This window comes from Tyto alba, unplaced genomic scaffold (genome assembly GCF_018691265.1).
Source record: "Tyto alba isolate M040663 unplaced genomic scaffold, T.alba_DEE_v4.0 Super-Scaffold_40, whole genome shotgun sequence".
In the NCBI taxonomy this organism is placed as follows: Eukaryota; Metazoa; Chordata; class Aves; order Strigiformes; family Tytonidae; genus Tyto; species Tyto alba.
The window spans coordinates 16,044,965-16,052,373 of NW_024881316.1; the positions used below are offsets into that span (position 1 = coordinate 16,044,965).

At 42.7% G+C, this 7,409-nt stretch overlaps 1 protein-coding gene across 1 annotated transcript in view; it reads right to left on the reverse strand.

Annotated features, from left to right (window-relative positions):
- The window catches only part of MYO6 (myosin VI), a 106,909-nt gene extending 103,111 nt beyond the window's left edge, over positions 1-3,798 (reverse strand). Inside the window, exon 1 of the mRNA XM_042802982.1 lies at positions 3,777-3,798. The gene's annotated coding sequence lies outside the window, so the exon portion shown is untranslated. The remainder of the gene's footprint in view (positions 1-3,776) is intronic.
- Positions 3,799-7,409: the final 3,611 nt, after the last annotated feature.

Consider the following 7,409-nt stretch of genomic DNA (forward strand, 5'->3'; position numbering starts at 1 on the left):
AATAAATAAAGGCAATTTAAAAGAAGCACTCGACTATAGTTCGGAAGACTTAACTATAAACCTGCCCTACATTTTTGCTACAGTATTCCCCCCAAAAAACAAAAGCAGCCTATTTCTTACTTACACAGAAAGCAAATTGATAATATTAACCATCAACATGATGTTGCATTTCAGTATCAAAGCTCTGTTAAAAGAAAATTCACAACTTCCAGAGTTTCTGCTTTATTTGGTTGACCAGTAAAGAACTTGCTAGGTATAATGGTTTACTCTGACAGACTTTAAAAAAAATACATGCTTCCGGAATAACTCAGGAACAACAAAGAAAATGAGAAATTAATCACATGCCTTCTCAAATACCTGAACAACCAGCAACAGCCATTTCCTATACTCCCTTCTCAGACCAGGGTGAGCCATGCTGGCTAACCTCCCAGTGTTATGACCTGTGAAGGATACAAATCTAATTTTGCTAAAAGAAAAATACCACTGCATCTTGTCTGTTAAGAGATAATACTTTTTTTTTTTTTAAGTCCTAAGTTAGCAAAATAGCTGACAGTCAAGTTAAAGCATGCAACAGAGAAGCACAAGTATATTTCAAAGGTTATCAAAAAAGCACTTGATTTCTCAGCTTCTACTCTATAAAATTTATTCAAGTTTTACTGGATGCCATAATTTTATTTCTTCATGCATCCAACAGCCTGTGCTGAGTGATGATCCTCCTCTGATAGGGAAGCTTTTGACATAATACTGAAACGTATACAGAGTGTGTCCTGTAATAACAGCCCAGGAAACCCTAATACACCAGGTGTGGCTTCAAGACAAATCCTGAGCCACCCAGGTAGTGCTCTAATAACTACAACAGCCTTCCTGTAAGCCTTTACTACTTGAACTAGTTTTATGCTGAAAAACACAAGGGAAGGGAGGTATAGGACAGAGGACTAATTTTTTGCCTGGCCTGCCCTTCTGTTGTAGCAGTGCAATAGAAGATAGGCCTTGACTGTACTGTATAATTTTCATATTCTTTGATACTGAGTTTCTCCCATTTCTCTGGGTATCCCATAGTTTATCTCATCTTCCAGCCTCAAAACGCCTTTTTTTTTCTCTAGAGAGAAACTCTAAAGTTTCTCTTAACCCTCTAGAGAAAATCACAGGTATTGTTAAAACTGTCAGCAAGTGAAAAACCACAGAAATGGCAGGATCACTGAAGATATTGAAGAGAAAACATGGCAGCATAAAGGGCCAATCCTAGAAAATCATCACTGATGCTATTCCAGGTAAGAAAAACTCCTTGAAATGCTCTGGACTGCTTTTGGTTTGGGGGAACACCAGGAGGGCCAGTAGCTTTCCATCCTGCCAGGGGAGACGTGCTGGTCCTGCACCATGCTGTGCCTCTGCTCAGCTAGCCGACGGGGCTCTGCCTGGAAGGTGAAGCACATCATCTCAGCCTGCTCCGCTCAGCACATCCGCAGCCACTGTTCCAGATCGTGCTTCCCCTACATCACGTGGCTGCTTCTGCCTACACCACCCTGGTCAACACCAGCATTAATAATTCTGTACCTCTGGTAGTTACCTTCTCAAGTCCTTCTACTCCACAATGACAGATGAAGCTGCACCCAAAATTAGCTTGTAAAGCTTTATGTCAGTACAACAGCATCCTCCTCACTTCTATTTTTCCTAAAACAGGAAAACAGATTGCTGCTTTGGTCTAGGAATCTAGTGAACCCACATGCATTCTGAGTGGCAAAAGGCACAGGGTTTTCTTTGCTAGGATGCTCTTGGCTTGGCGATGAGGTGCTTCCGCTGACCCAGAACATGGTAAGTGAGATATAATCTTGTGCAAGGACCACTGTGAGCAGCCAAAGGAGTCCCCAGCAGAACAGCAACCCACAATAGCCTGCAACAACAAAAAATACTCCTTCCTGCCTATTCACATGGGGAGCAAGCACCTTCTACTGCAGGGCTTCCCAGGCTGTGCTGCAAGCACACGAGCAAAGCTTGCCATGAGGAGTGTTCCCCACAGCAAATGTGCCTTCCACGTCACTATCCCAACCTCAGGCTGACAAGCAGGGTTAATTGTAGGTTGACAGCTTCCAAGTAATTACAGCAATCCCCAGTCCAGTGCTTACTGGTACGACACTGGTTATCCTCAACAAAGGAAGGCAGAGTAGAGAAAAATGTGGATTTTGACTAAAACTCTCTTTCCAATCCTTAAATTCTGCTTCCACCAGATGTTCCTCCCTGCATCTCTCCACTACCCTTCTCACTGGACACCAAGCCAAGTAAAACAAAAAAACAGCATCTCTTTCATCCTCAGAAAACTGTACTGATGCAGCCAGTTTGAAGTGCTCTATTGTACAAACTCCATTTGCAATCTGTCTTGGTATATGCAGTCCACAAAGAACATGAGAAGCTGCATGTTCAGTTGTAGGACTGACGCCATGCAAATCCTTCTCACTTCCAGCAAGCTGTGAAACACAAAAGGCAGGATATCCTGGAAGCAGCAATGTAAAAGAAAAAAAGCAGGTATCCTGGGAAAAGGTTACACAGGGCTTCTTTAAGGGCAACAGCTGATCCTGAAAAAAGAAGGCTGGTTCAGAGGGAGCCGCCTTGTGAAGCCACCCACAAATACCTGCACTTGAAGCACCAAGGATCCAGACCACACCCCTGCTGCAGCCTGGATCCCAGAGTGATCCAGGCAGCTGAACCGTGGGCAAGACACAATGCAACCCAGGAAGCCAGTCCAGGTGACATGATAACAACGTATACTGGAGTATTTATTGTTTTACGCCCTGGTGAACTCCAAATGAATGCTGTCACATGCATCTGGGTCAAAATTTGACTGCCATTACAGCCAACAGCACAAAGAGGTGGTATCAGCTATCACAGAACCAAGGTCTGCATCCCATGTATGACTCACTACAGCCTGAAGCACCCGAGCTCCACACCAACCCATTCCCATGGCAGATGAGTGGGGGCCACTGGAGGAGCACCCTGGTACCTGAAAAAGGGGAAATCCTCCCTCCGCTACAGGAGGATCTTTAAAACCATTCTTTTCCCACATTTTCTTCTTGTTAGTACTGAAATATATGTGAAGACCTTGACAGAGGTACAATAATAGAGAAGGTGCTTTAGTTTTTTTAACTTCCCTAGGTACTAGTGCAAGCTTTTAGCTTATATTAAAAGTTCAGCACAGTCCAAACACTTGCAGGAGATGCTTAAGGGAAGTGGTGATGTGACAGAAAAAAGGATAAACTACCCTTCTTTTTCAACAGTCGTAATCTGAAGACTGCTAACACATGAGCTTCAAAAATATACAGCCCCCACACACCAACCATCAAACTTTGTTTAAATGCTTGCTAACATCACCGGGCTAATTCCTCACAACTTAAAATCATTTTTCCTGCAAGTGTGGCTACTATTTCATATTCAACTTTATTCTCCTGTATCTTCACATGTGTGATAGTTACACAGCTCTTCTTTAAGCAAAAGCTTGAAAAGAATAAAATTAAACACTTGAAAAAAATCCTGTATTTATCACACAGATGTGCTTACCTCATTGTCAGACTGGAGACAACCAGTTTGAGTTTTTTGGGTTTGCCTGCCTATAAGATGTTCATCACAAAGTTAGGCCATGAATTTAAAATGGTGCAGCTAATCAAACTAAACAAAACAAAGCCACACAAGCCTCATGCACAGCTGTATATTCCCATTCAAATTTCTCCATAAAGTATGTACAGTGGAAGAAGTAACAGACCCTTTTGAGAAAGCTCCTATCTTACCTGGATCCTCCCAAAACTCCTTGGCCATTTCCAACAAGATGACTGATGGAAACAAGAGAGGCTGCTAGAGAGAATGAGCAGAGTCCTAGGAAAACATGAGCCAATTAGCTTTCATTAATCACAACTAACCACACCTCAGCATACCTTCAGATGTCACTCCAAAACCTTTACCTGTCCTGGGGTGAAATACTAAGCCCAAACTGCAAGGCCTCGTGGTCGTCTTACACCGGCGGCAGGCGCACCCAGGGTCAGTGCCTGGGCATGTATGGGGATCAGGCAGCATCTTTCAGTAGGGGAAGAAAATATGGCTTTAAAGTCCAGCACAGATGTGGTAGGAGGGGCAACCCCTGATGCTAACCTGTTTTGCCTTCAAGCAGTCAAACCAGCATTTTCCTTCCACTGCAATCTTCAAGTCTTCCCTCCTGAATCTGCTGAGGCCCCTTTGGTCCTCTCAGATCCCCAGCCTTTCCCACCCTGGCATCGTCCTTCACACCTCACATATTCCTCAAGAAGGAGCTCACCTCAAACTACTCTTCCTTCTTGTGCTAGTTTCCCCTCTCCTCTACTTCTACGTCCTCCCTAGAGCTAAAGCAGCAGTCACTCAGCAAACACTCCAGCGGCATAAAGTGGCCTTTGTCCTCCCTCTTCCCTCCCACGGGGATTCATAAAGAAACCAGGATTAATACAGAAAACAACTCATCTCAAGTAGCCGATTTCTTTGAAACCGTCCAAATTTCCACTGCCATCTGATGCACTCAAGCAGTCAGTACTTATTATTCACATGAATTCCCAATTTTTTTACTTAAAAAACTTTAAAAAAAAAAATCAGGAAATAATAGAACTGCATTTTTTTAAAGGGATACAAAAAATTCTTCTACAGAGCTCAGTAACTAATCTGGGACCATAACAGAAAGATTTGCAACAGAAGCTACAAAGGGTAATTTAAAAAAAAGTCTATGAACCAGCTTAGTATCTTAAAAACCCTGATAGGCTGACTACTACATAAACAGACACGCAACTCCATCTCAACTGAAAAAAAGAAGCTGAACTTCCAACACTTGTTAAAAACGTACTTTCAGTTCCAAGTTAAAAGAAATCTGATGTAATATTTTCAAAACTACATATACATATGAAAAACTGGGAAAGACTGCAAGGATTTAAACTGAAAGAGAATAATCCGTAAGAGTATATGGTCAACATATTATTTATCATTGCTGATTTAATGTTGAATACATGTAATTATAACTTAGCATGTAACACAGACATACCCATAGCATCAGATGCCATATCATTGAAAGACTGTATTTTCATTTACAATAGGAAAGACTGTTACAGCCCCAAGAAAAAGCTGTTACTTAGTCCACTGCACTGCAAAAAACATGTTCTGTGGGTGTTGACCTTTTGAGCAAGACATGACTTGTACAGCATGATAACAGGCTAAGAAACTTCATGTCTAAGATTCCTCTCCCTAGGTTAATAAGAAATAATCTTTTTCTTCGGAAGGATGTAGAACTTCAATGCAAAACATACAAGAAGGTCTAAATTTGTTTCAGTTTACCATCAAAATATGATACAAAACATTTGAAAAAAACATCCTTCCCCTAGCCAAAGCTTAATTCTTGTATAAATGAACTAAAAAAAATACTAAGGTGTTACACTACTTCTTCAAAAGCTCATAATGCATCTCCAAGCTCCCAAAGAAAAAATTACTTTAATGTATGACATTCATGTAGTGAACCAAACATTATCTCATGGTCCATATAATCTGAGATTGAGTGTCCGACCATGACTAATTTCAGATGCTTGAGAAGAGGCGAGAGTACTGTAATAGGATGGTAGTTAAAGACAAAGCTCATCACACTATCTCCAAAACTTATGTTTCTTTTGTACACTTGCAGTTTAATGCTTTGTTCCCAACAGTTCCAATTCAAGACAACTACGACAGACAAGCCCATTCTCCTTCTGTTTCCCAAGAACTTTGAAATTTGAAGCAATGCTCTTAACCACAGCCACGAGATCAGTTACCAAAATCTATAAAAAACATAAGTTTCTGAAAAATTATCCCAGCAAAGAGCAAACAAGGACAATAAAGTGATGATGAAACATGCACATATATTCGCACAAATTAATACACAGCTGGCAAGTGTATTTTTGGGAAAGAATATTAAAAGAGGAGAAAACAGACCTGGCAGCATGTTCATTGAGAGGCAAGCCAGCAAGTATGAGAGAAGGAGAAACAGCATCGTCCCTGTAGCATCCACGTCAGTAACACTCCTTGCAGTAGAGCAGAGATACAGTAAGTACCCTGCACAATGCCAGTCGTGTACCCAAGCACCTGCCTAAAAGGCTTCCTGAATGAACACAGCAAAGGCTTGAAAGCAGTCGCCAGCCACTGCCAAAATAACAACTTATTAGGAGCCGGTGAAATGAGACAAAGATTTACCTCTTTAGTTTTCCTATCTTTGTAAAGGATCCCAGGTAAGAAAACAAACACAAAAGAAATTCCTCCCCACCCCCAAAACCACCACACGTACTAAAAACAAGTGTTCTTATCTTTACATAGTAATAAAAGTCCATGTTATCTTAGGGCCCTCTGAAGTCCATGATCTTTTAAAATCCTTTCCGGTCCTATTGCTATGACTCTGAAATTCCCTACGTTTTTACATTTTGCATTCCCTACTTTTTACGTCTGCATTTCTCTCTGCAACAGGGCTACTGGAGGTATCCGTGTGCCTTTTGGTAGAGGCAACCAAGGGTTACACAGGTTTCAGACTGCAAAAAATGCTGTAGTTTTCTGAGGGCGAGCTGAACGGGTAGCAGCTTATCACCCTGAGAGGGGTAACCTCTCATCTGCCTCCCCTTGTTTCTGCTCCTCGTTACCTGCTCCTCCTGCCCTGTTGCTTAAGCTCCGAAACGCATGGTGTCCCTCTGCAGCAGGGATGTGGAGAAGAGAAAGGCTTTCTTACTTTCTGCAGAGCCAGCAGTTTGCACCCAAATGTGGAAAAGCCCAGTGACCAGAGGCGATGCTGGGAAGGGAGCAGAGGGGAGGGCACAGCCGTGGGAAGATTTCCTCCTTTTGGGGGGCCAGCAGGCAAGTACCTCAGCCCAACTACTCACAAAATTGCAACCCTAGAGAATAATTGAAACTGAAGTTATTAAAAAATATTTGTCATGTTCTTCATTCCTGAATGCTTTGATCCCTGTCCTGGAAACTCCGCAGTATGTAAGCAGGGCCAACAGCACAGGAGGTTACCGCACACCGTTTAACCTCAAACCAGCAGAGCAGCTACAGAGCATCCCCCTTCCCAAAATTCTCCAGTGCCTCCCTTCAAACAAGCTGATCACCACAGTGGGCAGGTTCAGCATCCTGGACTCAGTGCTCACCCAGCTGAGAAAAAGGAAAACACAGCAAAATAGCCAACCTTTGCCACTGAGGATTTCGTGAAAGATTTTTATTGCTATCGCCTCCACCACTATAGAGTGGGTGTGATGGGCTACACTTAATAAATCAGGGAAGAGCAGAGCACAGATGGGAATTCCAAAGGGGGTGTCCTCAGCCCACCACAGGCACAGCCTCCAGCACAGGTCATGCCAGAGGACCGGAGGAGGACACACTCCCCTCCCACAGGCAGT